The 15,398-nt window shown below is 38.5% G+C and overlaps 1 protein-coding gene across 3 annotated transcripts in view; it reads right to left on the reverse strand.

Moving 5' to 3' along the window:
* TENM2 (teneurin transmembrane protein 2) overlaps positions 1-15,398 on the reverse strand; it is a 1,506,090-nt gene that overhangs the window by 760,973 nt on the left and 729,719 nt on the right. The window lies entirely within an intron of this gene.

The raw sequence follows: 15,398 nt of genomic DNA on the forward strand, positions 1-15,398 counted from the left end.
AGACAATCTACAGCAGATTCGGTGCTGAGCACAGACCCCAACATGGGGCTCGATCCCACGACCCTGAGATCAGGACCTGAGCTGAAATCAAGAGTTAGACACTCAATCAACTAAGCCACCCAGGTGCCCCAGGAATAGTAAAAATATACTTAGTTATTATTGGTAAATATATTCCCCAGAAGATGTCATCACAATGCAAGATGTCATTGACTACTATAATTAGAATAAATGAGTTTTCAGAGACAAAAGTGCACCAAAAATTTGTCACATTGCATGTATTGAGACACATGTACATTTTTGGGCTCCATTAATTCGTTTTAGTCTTTTCTCCACAGACACTGTGGAGCTATAAGTCTGGGTTTGGATGTAATGAAGAGTTGCCTCTCCAGAAACCAACTGAACTTGGAGCAGTGGGGTTGTGCTACCATGACAGTAGGTAGGGAGGAGGAATCTTGGGCTGCACAAGAAGACTGTGTCAGGGGAATGAGAAGTGGAGAAGGAGTTCAGTTGTCTCTGAACACTGGAATGTCAAACTACCCTAAATAAGGGAATTTTCAGATCCAGTGGACCATGAAAAGGGAACCATATTGGAAAGTTCCAGCCTCATCTCTATTGCAAGGATATTTGATGGTCTTATAGTTGACAGAAGAGAGAATATAGCCAAACGGGAGGTCTAGATGTGAAATAAATCACGTTAGATTTTTTCTTTCTTAGGGGAGATCACATTTAGATCAATATCATTAAGAACCAGAATTTTTACATAGTCATGAGCCCTGGACATTTGTAGACTTTGGATTAAGACAAATACTGATAAGCCCCAGCTTTGTAATTTAGTAGCTCTGTGACCTTGGGCAAGTTCCCTACCTATGCTGCCTTCATCTATCAATCAGAATAATAACACTTTTGTGGGGTGGTTGTGAAGTTCAAGTAAAATCATGCAGATTGTCCAGCAAGAACGTGGTGCAAGATAGGAGCTCCATTCACTCATCTCCCTTTCACTGTCTCTTCTCCTCATGTAACAATAGGACAAAAAGTGTGAAGGAGAAAATATGAACTGTTGATTTTTTTTTATTTCAACAAAACAAGATAAATTCACCTTCAGTAAGTTCCCACACTAATTCCACAAGTCAGCCTCATGAAAAGAGCCATGTAGAACACTTAAATAAATGCCCATGTAAACATTTACCAAACCACAGTACTGGCTATGTGTTAGCACCTAACATGGAAAATGCTTACAACAGATACCAGAGAGAAATTATACTCCATATCAGCTGCAACTTAAGCCCGTCTAGTAAGGCATGATTATCCAAACTAGAGAGATGTGGACTATGTGGGGGGATCTGGGCTTTAAGATATTTCCCATGGTAACCGTATCAATGTCACATGGCAGGTTTGAGACACTTTATTGGGAAAGTTATGGATCATAAGTTAGACTCAACTGTATGAACTATGCATGCTGATTATCTAAATTAAATTTGAATAGTTCAGCACATTTCCAGTAAATGCACAGTTATATGCTTTTTTCAGAGAATTTACTTGGAGAGAAATGAGTCTCTTGCTAATACCAATAAAAGGGATTTGAAAGCTGAAATGGTATCCAATCTTTTCCTACAAGGGTGAATGACCATAATCTCCTATAAGTTAATACAGTCAGGCCTGTTGTGAAGGGACAGGGTCTGTCTTCAATTTTTGCAGAACAGGCTTGTAAATGATTTGGTCTCCCTCACAGCAGTGAGCATATTTGTGGCTCTGCACCTTAATGTTATAATGAAAATGGGTTCAATTCAAAGTCTTCTGTCAGTAATACTGGATAACAGGAAACATAAAAAAAATACCTAATGTTGTATTCATGATAGAGGCTCACATTGGTAATTCATCATTAAAGCGTTTTACTTTTTGTCTCTCCTCTAACTGCTATGAAAACTGTGTATCCAGATAGATGATTAGATTGCAACAGATGCTAATTTTTTATTACTCATCTATAGAAAAAGGATACATACTTGTCAAAGATAGGCTCTTCAGGAATATGAGATTATAGATGGAATTTGGGTTTACCTGATGAACACTGCACTAATCCCTTTAGAAGAGGGACAGAAGAAAAGAAAACAATGCATATTCTCTCTCTATGGCACTTTTTTCCTACAGATAACTTGTACTTTTCCTCATAGATTGAACTCTTTACTCATTTCTGATAGGCAGCAAAGCTCCCAAGAAAAAATATTATTCTGTGTCAGCAATGAGACCACATACAATGAGGATGAAAAATTGCCATTAAATCCTCTAGAGCAGTTCTGACCCTTACTTATTCAACAGTGAGTTGGAGCATCTCCCTGGGACTTTATGTACATCTTCATCCTTCCCATTTAAAATTTCAGTGAGATCCAAACTCAGAGCTTCTAGGCATCTGCCTATTCTTTACCCACACAGTAAACATTCTAGATTCACACTTTAAATGTTTCTCTTTTATGAAATACAAGTTCTTTAACCTTCTAATAATTGAGAAAGGAGCCAAATAACACTCTTGAGAAATTGAAATGAAACCAATGTACCATGCACAAAATTAAGTGTCTTTTAAAATCCAAAAATACTCTTATACACATGTTACTAAAAAGACATTCACTTACTTTTGAGTTCAAAACAGTTACCCTAGAATAAACACTGTCCTCTGGGCAAGTACTAGATGGTTAACAATGGGCAAAGATGATCCAGAGTGAAATAATAATTTTGGGTGAGAATTCTGGTTCTATTGTTTGCCATCTTTATGACACTGGGCTGGACTCTCTGAATCTCTGAGCTGGGTTTTCCTTATGTATAAAATGGAGATAAAAACAACAGAAGCATCTCACATGACTGGAACAAAGTTTAAATAAGATTATCCACGTGAGGGTGTGGGGGTGGCTCAGTCAGTTAAGTGTCTGACTCTTGATTTCAACTCAGGTTATGATCTCAGAGTTGTGAGATTAAGTCCTGCATCAGGCACAGCACTGGGCATGGAGCCTGCTTAAGATTCTCTCTCTCCATCTGTCCCTCCCACCCACCCGCCCCCCTCACCTCCTGCTCATATATGTGCATGTGTGCACGCAGGCACGTACTCCCTCTCTCTCTAAAAAAAGAGAGAGGGAGAGAGAGAGAGAAATTATCCATGTGAAGGGCTTATCAAGGTGCCTGGTACATAGCACATGATCAATGAATGTTAGCTACCGTTATTATTAGGAGGCAGGCATGCATGGTTATTTTGCAGTAAGTGACAGTAAAACTGAGAAAAGGAAAACTACCATTGATTGTTTTGAGCTTCAGGATCCATGTCCTGTAGATATTGAACTAGAAAAGGTGGTCTGTTCCTCTATGTTTTCTCTTGTCCATGAAAGAGTAGCACGTTATAGTTCATACTTTTGGAACTTTGGATCCAAAAGGATTCATGGCATTCATTATTTCAGTACCCCGTGGACTGCACTAGTGTAAAGAAAGTCCCAGGAAAGTGGGTATGTACATGTGTGTGGGTGTATCTGTGAACGTAGTCGACCAATTAGCTCTGAAACTTGACTATCATATCTGTTTTTTTAGAAGCCACTGTTTTGGGGCTATGCAGATTTCTATCACTAACTTACAACTATTCTGCTTTTTACAGGCTACTGATCACTCAAATCAGTTAAGCATAAATTTGTCTCCAGTATAATGTAAAGAGACGCCTGGGTGGCTCATTTGGTTAAGCGCTTGCCTTTCGCTTGGGTCATGATCCCAGGGTCATAGGACCCAGGCCCGCATCAGGCTCCTTGCTCGGCAGGAGCTTACTTCTCCCTCTGCCTGCCGCTCCCCTTGCTTGTGCTTGCTTTCTTTTGCCTCCTTCTGACAAATAAATAAATAAAATCTTTTTAAAAAAGTACAATGTAAAACACTACATAATCCGTAGGCAATGAGTGAAATTACCAAGAATATTAATTTTTAGGTAAACAAAAAACTCATGAATTAGAACCATATTACCAGAAATAGATAATTTATATTTTATAATAGTGATGCATTTGCTTAGGCTTTGTACCATACTTGTCCTGTGTTTATTTCTCCCACATAAAACCTTGGCTACTGATTGTGGTATACTGTATTTGAGATATAAGTATGGCACATGTGGTACAAGTACCACATTTATTTACAGTAAAATTTTTATTGCATGCCCATCTATGATGATATGGTGCTGAATAACCAAGGCTCAGGGCAATATAATACCTCCTGCAAGCATTCAATAAAATATCTAGGAAAGGGTGAGTTTGCTGGAGTGTAACAAACACACTGACATCATGATGTCACACCATTCTCCAATGACAGTGCACTTCAGTAGGCATTTCTGAGAATCTTCAGCGTGTGTTGGGTGCACAGTTATGTGCTAAAGAACCTCCCAGAGGGCGCCTGGGTGGCTCACTTGGTTGGGCGACTGCCTTCGGCTCAGGTCATGATCCTGGAGTTCCGGGATCGAGTCCCACATCGGGCTCCCTGCTCAGCGGGGAGTCTGCTTCTCCCTCGGACCCTCTTCCCTCTCATGCTCTCTGTCTCTCATTCTCTCTCTCTCAAATAAATAAATAAAATCTTTAAAAAATATATTTAAAAAAAAAAAAAAAAAGAACCTCCCAGAAGCGGGATGTCTTTTGAGGCCATCTAGCTCACAGACCTCAAGAAAGGAAATATAATGTGGCTTCTATAAAGGAAAGAGGCCACGTCTCTCTTTTGTTCTCTCCCAAATGTGTGAAAAGAACAAAGGTATCTCTGAAGGGACTCCAAGTATCACAAAAAGGAAAGTGAGGGGCACCTGGGTGGATCAGTCAGTTAAGCATCTGCCTTTGGCTCAGGTCATGATCCCAGGGTCCTGGAATCGAGTCCCACATCAGGCTCCCTGCTCAGTGGGGAGTCTGCTTCTCCCTCTGTCCCATCCCCCTGTGTGTGCGCGCTCTCTCTCTTTCTCTCTCAAATAAATAAATAAGATCTTAAAAAAAAAAAAAAAGGAGGAGCGCCTGGGTGGCTCAGTCAGTTAAATAGCTGCCTTTGGCTCAGGGTCATGATCCCAGGGTCCTGGGATTGAGCCCCGCATCGGGCTCCCTGTTCAGCAGGGAGCCTGCTTCTCCCTCTCCCATTCTCCCTACTTGTATTCCCTCTCTCGCTGTCTCTCTCTGTCAAATAAATAAATAAAATCTTTTTTTTTTTAAAAAAAAAGGAAAGTGAAAGAAGGAAGACTTTCTGGATTTCTACAAATCTTAATAATTTTTTTAAATACAAAAACATATTTGGACTAAAAAATTTTATACCCTCCTCACCAAAATAACACAACAAAATACCAGTAGTGACGCATAGTGCTTAATATAGTACCATAAGCCTAAAGGATTTTCAGGTTATGGTAACAAAACATTGCATTCAGTCTAGGCTTTCCTGCTGCCAAAAGGTGCATTGCGCTAAATTATCTGTTGCTTATTTGTGGACTGCAACGGAAGCCGAGTTTACAATTTCACTTATTTGCGAGTGGATGAGCAAATGTAGTTTATTTTAATAATGTGAGTTGTACAAATCACACATTCCTGAAGTGATGGATTTGAAAAACAAAAGGTGTTAAAATAAAAGGAGTCCCATAAAAGCCCAGCCAGGAGGCAAACAAAACAGAGATTTTATCCAACTGAAATTCAGTAGATTTTTTTTTAAAGCACATTTTTTGTTGGTATTGGTTTAGGGAAAGTGATGCTGTCTTTGCTAGTGTTTTACAGAGGAATTTATTTTTAGTTATACAGCTGAAACTCTCCAGCCCAATGAACTATGGCTGTCTGTGGTGTATTCAGCAGAAAAAAAAAAAAAGACACTTTGCCATTAGTTCTAAAAATATCAGTGACATGTCAGGGTCATCATCTCTATGTTAAGAACTATGGAGAGTTAAGATAGAGATGAACTTATGTCTTTCACACTCAGCATCTTCAGTGCAAATGAAATTTTAAAAGAATCTTTCACAGTTTTTAAGCTGAGTATGCATCTCAATTCAAAATCCAAAAACAAGCACACCTCTAGCAAATAAGATAGCTGGACAAGTGGCGTGAGAGAGCACACATGTGAACTCCAGATGGGGGAAGGGAAGGACTTTAAATTGACAGTATCCTATTAATTTCTATAATATAATACATGACGTTATATACTGTAGATACTATAATAAGATGTTACAGATATTATAATACCTCATAGAGGCTGGGTGGGGTGCTGGATTGAGGGAGTTGCGAGATGGGAATTCCAGGCTGGATCAGGCTCTACTAGATTTGCATCTTGGGGCCACTCAACCTGCCTGGACTTTTGTTTTCTCAACTGTGACATAAGAGGGGGTGTATCTATTAGCACTCCTTCCAAATTGAAAATTCCACACTTCAGAAATGGGAGTGAAGCTATATGCTTAAATACGTTAGTCTTATTTTCCATGAGATGCAAAAGTCTAACGTATATATATATATAATACGAAATCTAATAAATATACCATAAAAAGTGAAATATATGATGTTATTTATATATGTTATATATATAATGTTTGCATATAGATATATTTATCTTCATATACAGGGATATGCAGAGTGATCTGGGGGCCTATTTAGTTTGCAAAGGACAGACAAGAAGAAAAATATTTAGGAAAGTTATTTTGGAGTGGCTACATTGTCAATGTATGTGCACCAGTTTATGTGACTGATTAAAAAAAAAACTTGCCACCTTACATGCATTAAGATGACCACTATTAAAAAGAACAATAACAATGACAACAAAAGAAAGTAACAAGTGTTCCAAAAGGATGTGGATAAATTGGGACGATTATGTACTCTCAGTGGAATATAAAATGGCATAATGTGGAAAACAGTATGGTGGTTCCTCACAAAATTCAAAACAGAAATTTCATATGATCCAGCAAGTACACTTCTGGGTATACGCCCAGTAGAACCGAAAGCCGGATCTTGAAGTGGTATTTATACATTCATGTTCCTAGTAGCACTATTCACAACAGCCAAAGGTAGAAGCAACCCAGGTATCTACCAAATGATGAATGGATAAACAAATGGATAATGGATAAACATATTATTCAGACTTGGAAGGAAATTTGGACACCTGCTACAACATGATGAGCCTTAAGAACATTAGGTTAGATGAAATAAGCCAGAAACAAAGACAGATATTCCATGATTTCAATTATATGAGATACCTATAATAGTCAAGTTCATAGACACAAAAGGCAGAACGGTAGCTGGTGGGGTTGTGGGGAGGGTGGAATTGGGAGTTGCTGTTTACTGGGTACAGATGAAAAGAAATCTGAAGCTGGATGGTGGTGGTGGTTGTACACCAATGTGAATGCATCATTGCTACTCAACTGCACACTTCAACAATAGTTAAGATGGTAAATTTTATGTTCTGTATATTTTGCCAATAAATACATATTGAAAAAAGAAACTCTGACTTGAACTTGAATGTATTAGTTGTTTTTAATGCTTAGAGAAACAGCATTTCATAGTGGTGAGATTCTGGAACGAGATTGCCCGCCTTTGCCTCGTGGCTCCAACTTTCCCCCACAGTGTGCGCTTTGAGTGGGTTCTCTAAGTTCTCTGTGACTCCTTTTTCTGATCTGTGAAATGAGGATAGTAATAGTGCTCTCTTCATAGAATTGTTGTGAGGCTAAGGTGTTGATATAGTAAAGCATTTAGAAAGATATCTGGAAAATATTGTGATGTAAGTGTTGCTGTTAGCTATTATAGCTATATTGCAAATAAAATTCAGCTAAGACATCTTCTTTTCTACATGATGTCAGCTTTATCTTCTTAGACAGAGCAATGCTATCCTTTCAACTTGCTTGCCATTGAATTTGCTCACAATTACAAGTAAAAAGGGTGATTGCTCTAAAATAAGAAAGCTGGAATATTTTCCTATTTTCTTTTTTTTAATTGTAGTAAACAATATGTATTTTAAAATAATTTAGAAGTTTGGGAATGTAAAGTCATTGCAGAAGCCTACCTACTTTGACCTCTGTGACCTGAAGAACTAACGATATCGTCAAGTTTTAGACCATCAGTAAAATGATACATCATATAAACAAAAAATTCAAGTTGCCTTAACTTAAAGTGCCTCTTTTTTTCAATGATTGTACTTGAAACTCTTGCCATTATGGAGGTCTGTGTGTTTACTAAATATTTTTCCTGAAAATTTCTTGGAAAATAGGAAAAAATGCCATGACTTAAGGAGGGGCATTACACTAACCCAATGGCAGGTCTCGAAAGCAAATGCTCATTCGCTTGACCAAAAAAAAAAAAAAGTTGCCTTTTTTAAGGCGGGGGTGTACATGGTATAAAATAGGCTGTTTTCAAAGTCACTGAAGAGTGGGTTCTTTCAAATGGCAAGATTTCTTTCTTTCTTTCTTTCTTTTTTTTTTTTGATGGCTGCATAATACTGGTATGTGGAATTTGTGAAAGAAGACAGAGGATTATAGGGGAAGGGAGGGAAAAATGAAACAAGATGAAACCAGAGAGGGAGACAAACCATAAGAGACTCTTAATCTCAGGCAACAAACTGAGGGTTGCTGGAGTGGTGAGGGGTGGGAGGGATGGGGTAGCTGGGTGATGGACATTGGGGAGGGTGAGTGCTATGAATTGTGTAAGACTGATGAATCACAGACCTGTACCCTTGAAACAAATAATACATTATATGTTAATAAGAAAAAGAGTGGGTTCTTTCAAAAAGGACGTACCAATTTTGCATGAAGTTTGGGGAGGCAGAGAAGAGCCTTTAATAGCAAGAGGCAGATAAACTTGAATTATCTAAATCGTGTAAGCTTTCACCTATGCAGTATGATTCCATACTGTTTAAAGTGATTGAAATGCTACTACCTGAATCACTGGCTAATGTAGCTGAGGCTTTCGACCCTCCACCACTTCAGAGTGAACTGATAGAGATATCAAAGGAGAGAGAAGAGAGCTTTCCAAGATGGCTCGGAGGCTAAGGAGAAATATCAAAATAATTTTTACATTTTTGCCTAAGGTAAGAAAGGTCCGTGAGAAGAACCCATATGCTTCAAAACACAACTAGAAACAGCAGAGGGGACAGAGGGATTCTCTCTTGTGCTTTGCTCTGGTAATAGTATTCCTTAGGGAGCAGTCTAAGAATCAATGATAGTGTTTCTCTCGGATGCAGCATGACTTAGGAATGTGTATATTCAGATATTGGAGAATATGTACCTTTAATATTATCTGCCTGAACCTGATGAACAGATGGCATAAACTAAAATCAGCTTACCACAAATAATTGTACAAAATGAAAATTAGATGGATGAAACCTAAAATTTGATGCTTTTTATATTAAGTCAAAATTGGAAATAGATAAGCTCATTTATGTAGCTAATAAATTGAAAGCAGAACATCCATCTTGTGTAAGAAGGAATACTCTGAAATGGGAATTAATATCCTAGTGCATAAACACTTTAAAGCCCAGTTACCTCTATCTAGTCTACATTGTGTTTGAAAATGATGTTTTCCCTCAACTGCACAGGAAAACCTCTGGAACAAAAACATAGTACATAGAAAACACAAGCCTCTGTGTGTGTGTGCGTGCATGTGTGTGTGCAGGTGTGTGTGCACCCGTGCACATCATAACTAGAAATGTACTTACTAAAATAATAGAGTTGGAAAAGAATAACAGGTTGGATTTAGTTCAATTTATCAGTACATATCAGGCACCTACCATGTATAAATTCCTGCCGTATAATAAACCACAAAAATCACTCATCTCTTTCCCTGGGTTGCTCAAAGCAGTCTGGAGTCCCCATTTGACTACAGCATAAATAAGCCACCAGATATCGTGGGGCATCTCTTCCAAGGACATGCCCTACTTCGTACTGCCAACTTTGAGATTGCAGAGCTGTCAACCAAAGAATGAACAGCTCTGCTCCATTCTGCCCAGAGATCAATGTTACATCTACTAGAGATATCCACCAATTTAGGGCACAATGGCCCCTCGTAAGTACAGCCAGTGAGAAAAAGTAAGACCACTCAAAACTCATTCAAAATTCATGATCCAGTTGTTCTTTGTAACCTCCTAAGGATGATAAATTGGTGCTCTCTCACCATCTTGCTACCAGAGACACTCTACATCATTTTATGAAGAATCTATGAGATTGATTTGTAATAAATGTCTGCTGGAGGTCAAGGTGCAGCTAAGAGCAGCAGGGGTGACTTTTGAAAAAAAGTCATGGCTGTGGTATACAAACAAGCTTGAAAACCATAATCACCGTTGAATGATCTCTTGGGTCAATGACAACTTGAAAGCTATATAAACCCAAGGAGATTTGGGGAGGCACAGAACAGCCTTTAAAAGCAAGAGCCAAATGAACTTGAATTATCAAAGATAACTGGGACAGCAGATTCAGTTAACTTCTTTATCAACTAAAATTAATGTACTGACAAATTAAAAGCAACAGTGAATTACATGCATTCCATATCTGGCAGAGACATCACTTGGGAAAAAAAATAAAAAGAAGATGGATAATGAAATGTTTTATTTTAATGTTCCCAGGAGATACATTTGAAAAATATACACATATATCAGCAACACATGGATAAGCTATGCCTTTGACATTTAGAAATGAAGCATTTCAACGTACAGATCTTCCTTGCCTTAGGATGGGGTTACATCCTGAGGAACCCATTGCAAGGTGAAAATATCGTGAGTTGAAAATTCATTTGTTGCACCTCATCTACCAAACATCAGAGTGTAGGCTACCCTAAACATACTCAGAACACTTACATTACCCTATAGCTGGGCACAGTCGTCTAACAGAAAGCCTGATTTATAATAAAGTGTTAAGTATCTCATGGAATTTATTGAATACTGTATTGAGAGTGAAAAGCAGAATGACTGTATAGGTACAGAATGGTTGTAAGTGTATTGGCTGTTTACTCCCCTGAAAGCATGGCTAACTGGGAGCTGTAGCTCACTGTCACTGCCAGCATCACGAGAGAGTATCACTGCATATCATTAGCCCATGAAAAGATCAAAATTCAAAGTACAGTTTCTACTGAATGCATATGGCTTTCACACCATCATAAAGTTGAAAAAATCATAAGTCAAACCATCGTAAGTCTGAGACCGTCTGTACAGGCTTTTTCAGGAAATCTGATATTTTGATTAGATGGACACAAGATACCTGGTGTTTCCAAGAAGAACTATATGGTAGTCCCCCTTTATCTGTGGGGGATACATTCCAAGACCCCGAGTGGATGCCCGAAACTGTAGATCATACCAAATGCTACATATACTGTGTTTTTTCCTATACGTACATAGCTATGCTAAAGTTTAACTTAGAAATGAGGTTCAGCAAGAGATCAAACAAGAACAATTAAAACCATATACTGTAATTAAGTTACGTGAATGTCGTCCCTCTCTCTTTTTAAATGTCTTACTGTACTGTGTTCAGCCTTCTTCTTGTGATTATGTGAGCTAGTAAAACGCCTACATGATGAGATGATGTGAGGGGAATGACGTAGGCATTGTGATGTAGTGTTGGGCTACTACTGACCTTCTGACGATATGGCAGAAGGAGGATCGGGTGCTTCCAAACCGCGGTTGACCATGGGTAATTCTAACCGTGAAAAATGACAGCACAGATAAGCAGAGACTACTGTGCAGTATTTTCACTCTACAGATCCAAACAGAACCTAAATGATAAACTGTATGTTTTGAGTTTGACTACTTAGAAATTCCTTTGTTCTGGTGTTTACACAGTGAATAAGAAACTGTATATAAGTAGGAATTTCTTTGGCTTCTCAAAAGGAAGAAATTCAACATTAATGAGTCTATGTAACACCTGGAAAGATAGCATGAATATAAGAACAGATAATTTTGAGAATTCGAAAGGTTAGAAAGGGACCTATGGATTAATTAATGATCATACATTGTTTTGTGTCACACTACTATGGGCCAAAAACACAGATTCTATTTCCTGGAGGGAAACGATTGCAGTTGACATGTTCGTTCTTCCTCTATCTCCTCTCTTGTTTCTGCTAACAGCATTCCAGGTCTTTTTGAAGAAGCATCCCTTCTCCAACTTTAGTCAACAGTGTTTGGGAAGGGATGATTCTATTGCAGGTTGCTGTCATAGACATTTAACCCAAGCCTAGATGATCATAATCATTGTGATTCTGGGATGAGAACTGCCTAAAGCCACGCCAATTAGATTGCCAGGGTTCTTGCTGGAACTGTTGTAGAAGAGAGCTCTGATGTTACTATTAGCCAAAATTCCAGAGATGAACCAGCCTGAGAAGAAAGGTAACATAGAAGAAAATAGAATCAATAGCTGGGTAGGTAGGAGAGAGATAGGAAGAGAAGGGGCGTGAGAGGGACAGAGAGAGACAGAGGGTGGGGGAGACAGGGAGAGAGGAAAAGAAGAAGAGAGATGGAGAAATTCTCGGTATCATTGTTCTTTGAACCCCGATTTCAAACCATGCCTGAAGCCAACCATATTCACTGCTTGATCTTCCTAATTACATGAGCCAACAAATTTTCTTTCATGTTTAAGCTAGTTTGAACTGCAGTTCCCCTTATTTGAAACAGTAAACATCCTGACCAGTATCTGTTGAGGTTTGAGAGTGAGTAGTATGCCTGTTGAAAAGGAAAGGGAATGTTCCCACCCCCATCAGCTTTCCAAGAACAGATTCTATTCTTGCATTACCGAGGAATCACTCAAGGGCATTGTGCTTACTCCCCTGCCATTCCTTTAATATACCTTTCTTGGTGATCCCCTGTGACCCTGTAATATGATTATAGACATTGATGATTTACAAGAAGTGAAAATTCAATTGGAATGATTCAAAGTGACTTTGATAAACTACAATCTGGGGGACAAGCATTTTCTTAAAATACACATTTTCATTGATTACCTATGTCCCCAAGCAGTGGAGAGATGGCAAATTATATAGCCTAAAACCATTACAGATAGGGATGGAGGAAGACTTTAAAACATGTTATAACTGGTAAAGCATGATTCACCTAGTGAATATTCCAAAATGAATCAGAGTTCCTACATACCAAAAGATCCACTTCCCTTTTGAAATTTACATAGAAGAAAACTGAACACTTAGTTGGGTGGACGGCTGAACTGAGTTTGAGGTTTCTGCATTGGCTCAATTTACAGTTCGTGACTCTAGTCCCTAAATTAGCCATTCTTTTGATACTGAATTAAGGGCAAATTTGGACTCTAGGGCATGTTCTCTCCCCAGCCTATGAACTACATGAGGATTTTAAGAGATAAAAGGAACCTCAGTGAGACTCTAATTTAATGATTTCTCTTAGAAATGAAGAAACTGAGGGAAAGGAAAGGTTCAATATGATTTGTTCAAAGTTACACAACCAGTTAATGAAAGTCATTCAGAAGTTTCCTGTCTTTTGTTTTCATAATGAGATTCAGAGACATTCAGAATGCTGTGTTTCATTACCAAGGGAAAAGGATAGATATGTGTTTTTACTCAAACAACAGTGACTGGGTATGCTTAGCCATTTCTTTCTTCAATTAGGGGAGATGACAGATAGGTGGAAGATGGGTTTTCTGAGACAAAAAGAGTGGTCCATTTCAAGAAAACAAATGCATTAGAAAGAGGATTTCTGAATCTCTACATGAACTGAGAAGCTTTTAAAACACTATTTTTAAAAAATCATTTAACCTGTTGTTCCCAGCTTCTATTTTATTCAGTTATATAAGAAACTGAAGTTTCCAAAGGCGGTTACAATATATTGTCAAATTCTCTCTCTGGGCTGTTTTCAATTTCTCACCCCACTTTTCTTGTGCTCTCTCTCTTCCTCCATCCATGGAAATCTGACATGCTGTCAGAAAGCTCACCTTCTCATTCAGCTCCCCACTCACCTACAGAAATTCATTTGCGTTTCCACAGCTGCCATATTGGTCTGTGACAATAAGAATCTGAACTTATTATCAGTGAATCTGTTTTAATATCAGCACAGACGTGCGAAGCTAAACAGATCCATGCATCAGGGTTCTACCACAGGGAGGTCATTTTGAACGAGGAATGCCTAACTATCCAGTTCTCACATTACACTGTCAGCACACATTGGTGGTTACTGATGTAGTAGAAATCTACTGCATATCTGGTTCTAGCCTCATTTTAGCCACAAATGAGCTCTGTCACCCTGAGTACCCATATCTTTCCTCTGGATTTCTGTTCCCAACCATAAGAAAAGAAGTTAAACTGGGCATTTTTATTTACTCATAAATCTGACAAATACTCGGTGAATTCTTTCTCTGTCCTGGGCATGTGTAATTCAGTAGTGAGAGAACACAAGAGAGCTATAATGCAACCTTCCCTCATGGACCCTTCCAGTTCAGGTTTACATCAAGCTCTAATTTTCAATGCATGTATGTTATAAGGAGTCAACTTTTCAGGAAATTTTGAAATTAAACAACGACAATAACAACAACAAGCCACGTTACCCAGAAGCCAGAAGCAAGCACGTAACAGACTTGAGCTAATATATTCAATTCTATTAGGTGATTTATTAAATCCAAACTGTATTTTTTCATAAGTCCCTAATATACTTCTCCAAAGAACTATGTAGGTAGTGTTTTATGCTCTGATTTAATTCTTTTTAAGTCATAGAAAGAGATATCATCCCCCCTCCAAATTTTGAGGAAATGCTCACCAACCACAGCCTGTGGGAAAACACTTGCTATCTGGGCCTGCTCCCAAAAGCACCCTTGAGAAAGGCAGTGTTATCCTAGAGGTCTCCGACAAGTGCAAAAGTAAAGGAAAAAAGCAGGACCGGATTGGAATAGTGGCCTGGTCTATTCTTTTCAGTTTCTCTTATTTCGATACAGAATACCTGACTTCAGAGACTGGCCTTCACACAGATAAAACAAACGTTAATAATAATACATAGAAGAAGATCCTAAAAACAGAGGCCCAGGTACATGAGCCATGAAGACAAAGACCCTTTGCCTAGTTTCCAATCGTTCCTTTCTGGCACCACACTGTCTGATCATATAAAGCTGTAATTGAAACCATGTGGTGTGTGCACAGGACTCATTACAGGCTTCTCCAGAGTAATCTCATAGCAGAGTCCTGTGGGGAGTCTCTGACAATTTGGGGTCAAGGTATTGTCGCTTAAATATGTGAAACGACACACGAACTTGCTTCCTCAGGGAAAACCAAACTGATGTGAATTTAGCGTGTGTGGATAAATACTCCTGTCCCCAACTACATGTTTATGATTTTGTTGACACCCTCTATAGAAGACAAAATACATTTTATGAAACAGTTCAGTGATTCGTTTTACAATATAAAAGGTGGCCATTATAATAATGTTTAAAATAGTGATTTTTAAAATAAAAAGTAGGAAACCCTAAATTC

This window comes from Callorhinus ursinus, unplaced genomic scaffold (assembly GCF_003265705.2).
Source record: "Callorhinus ursinus isolate GAN/ISIS: 27379988/994484 unplaced genomic scaffold, GSC_fseal_2.0 scaffold3, whole genome shotgun sequence".
NCBI lineage: Eukaryota > Metazoa > Chordata > Mammalia > Carnivora > Otariidae > Callorhinus > Callorhinus ursinus.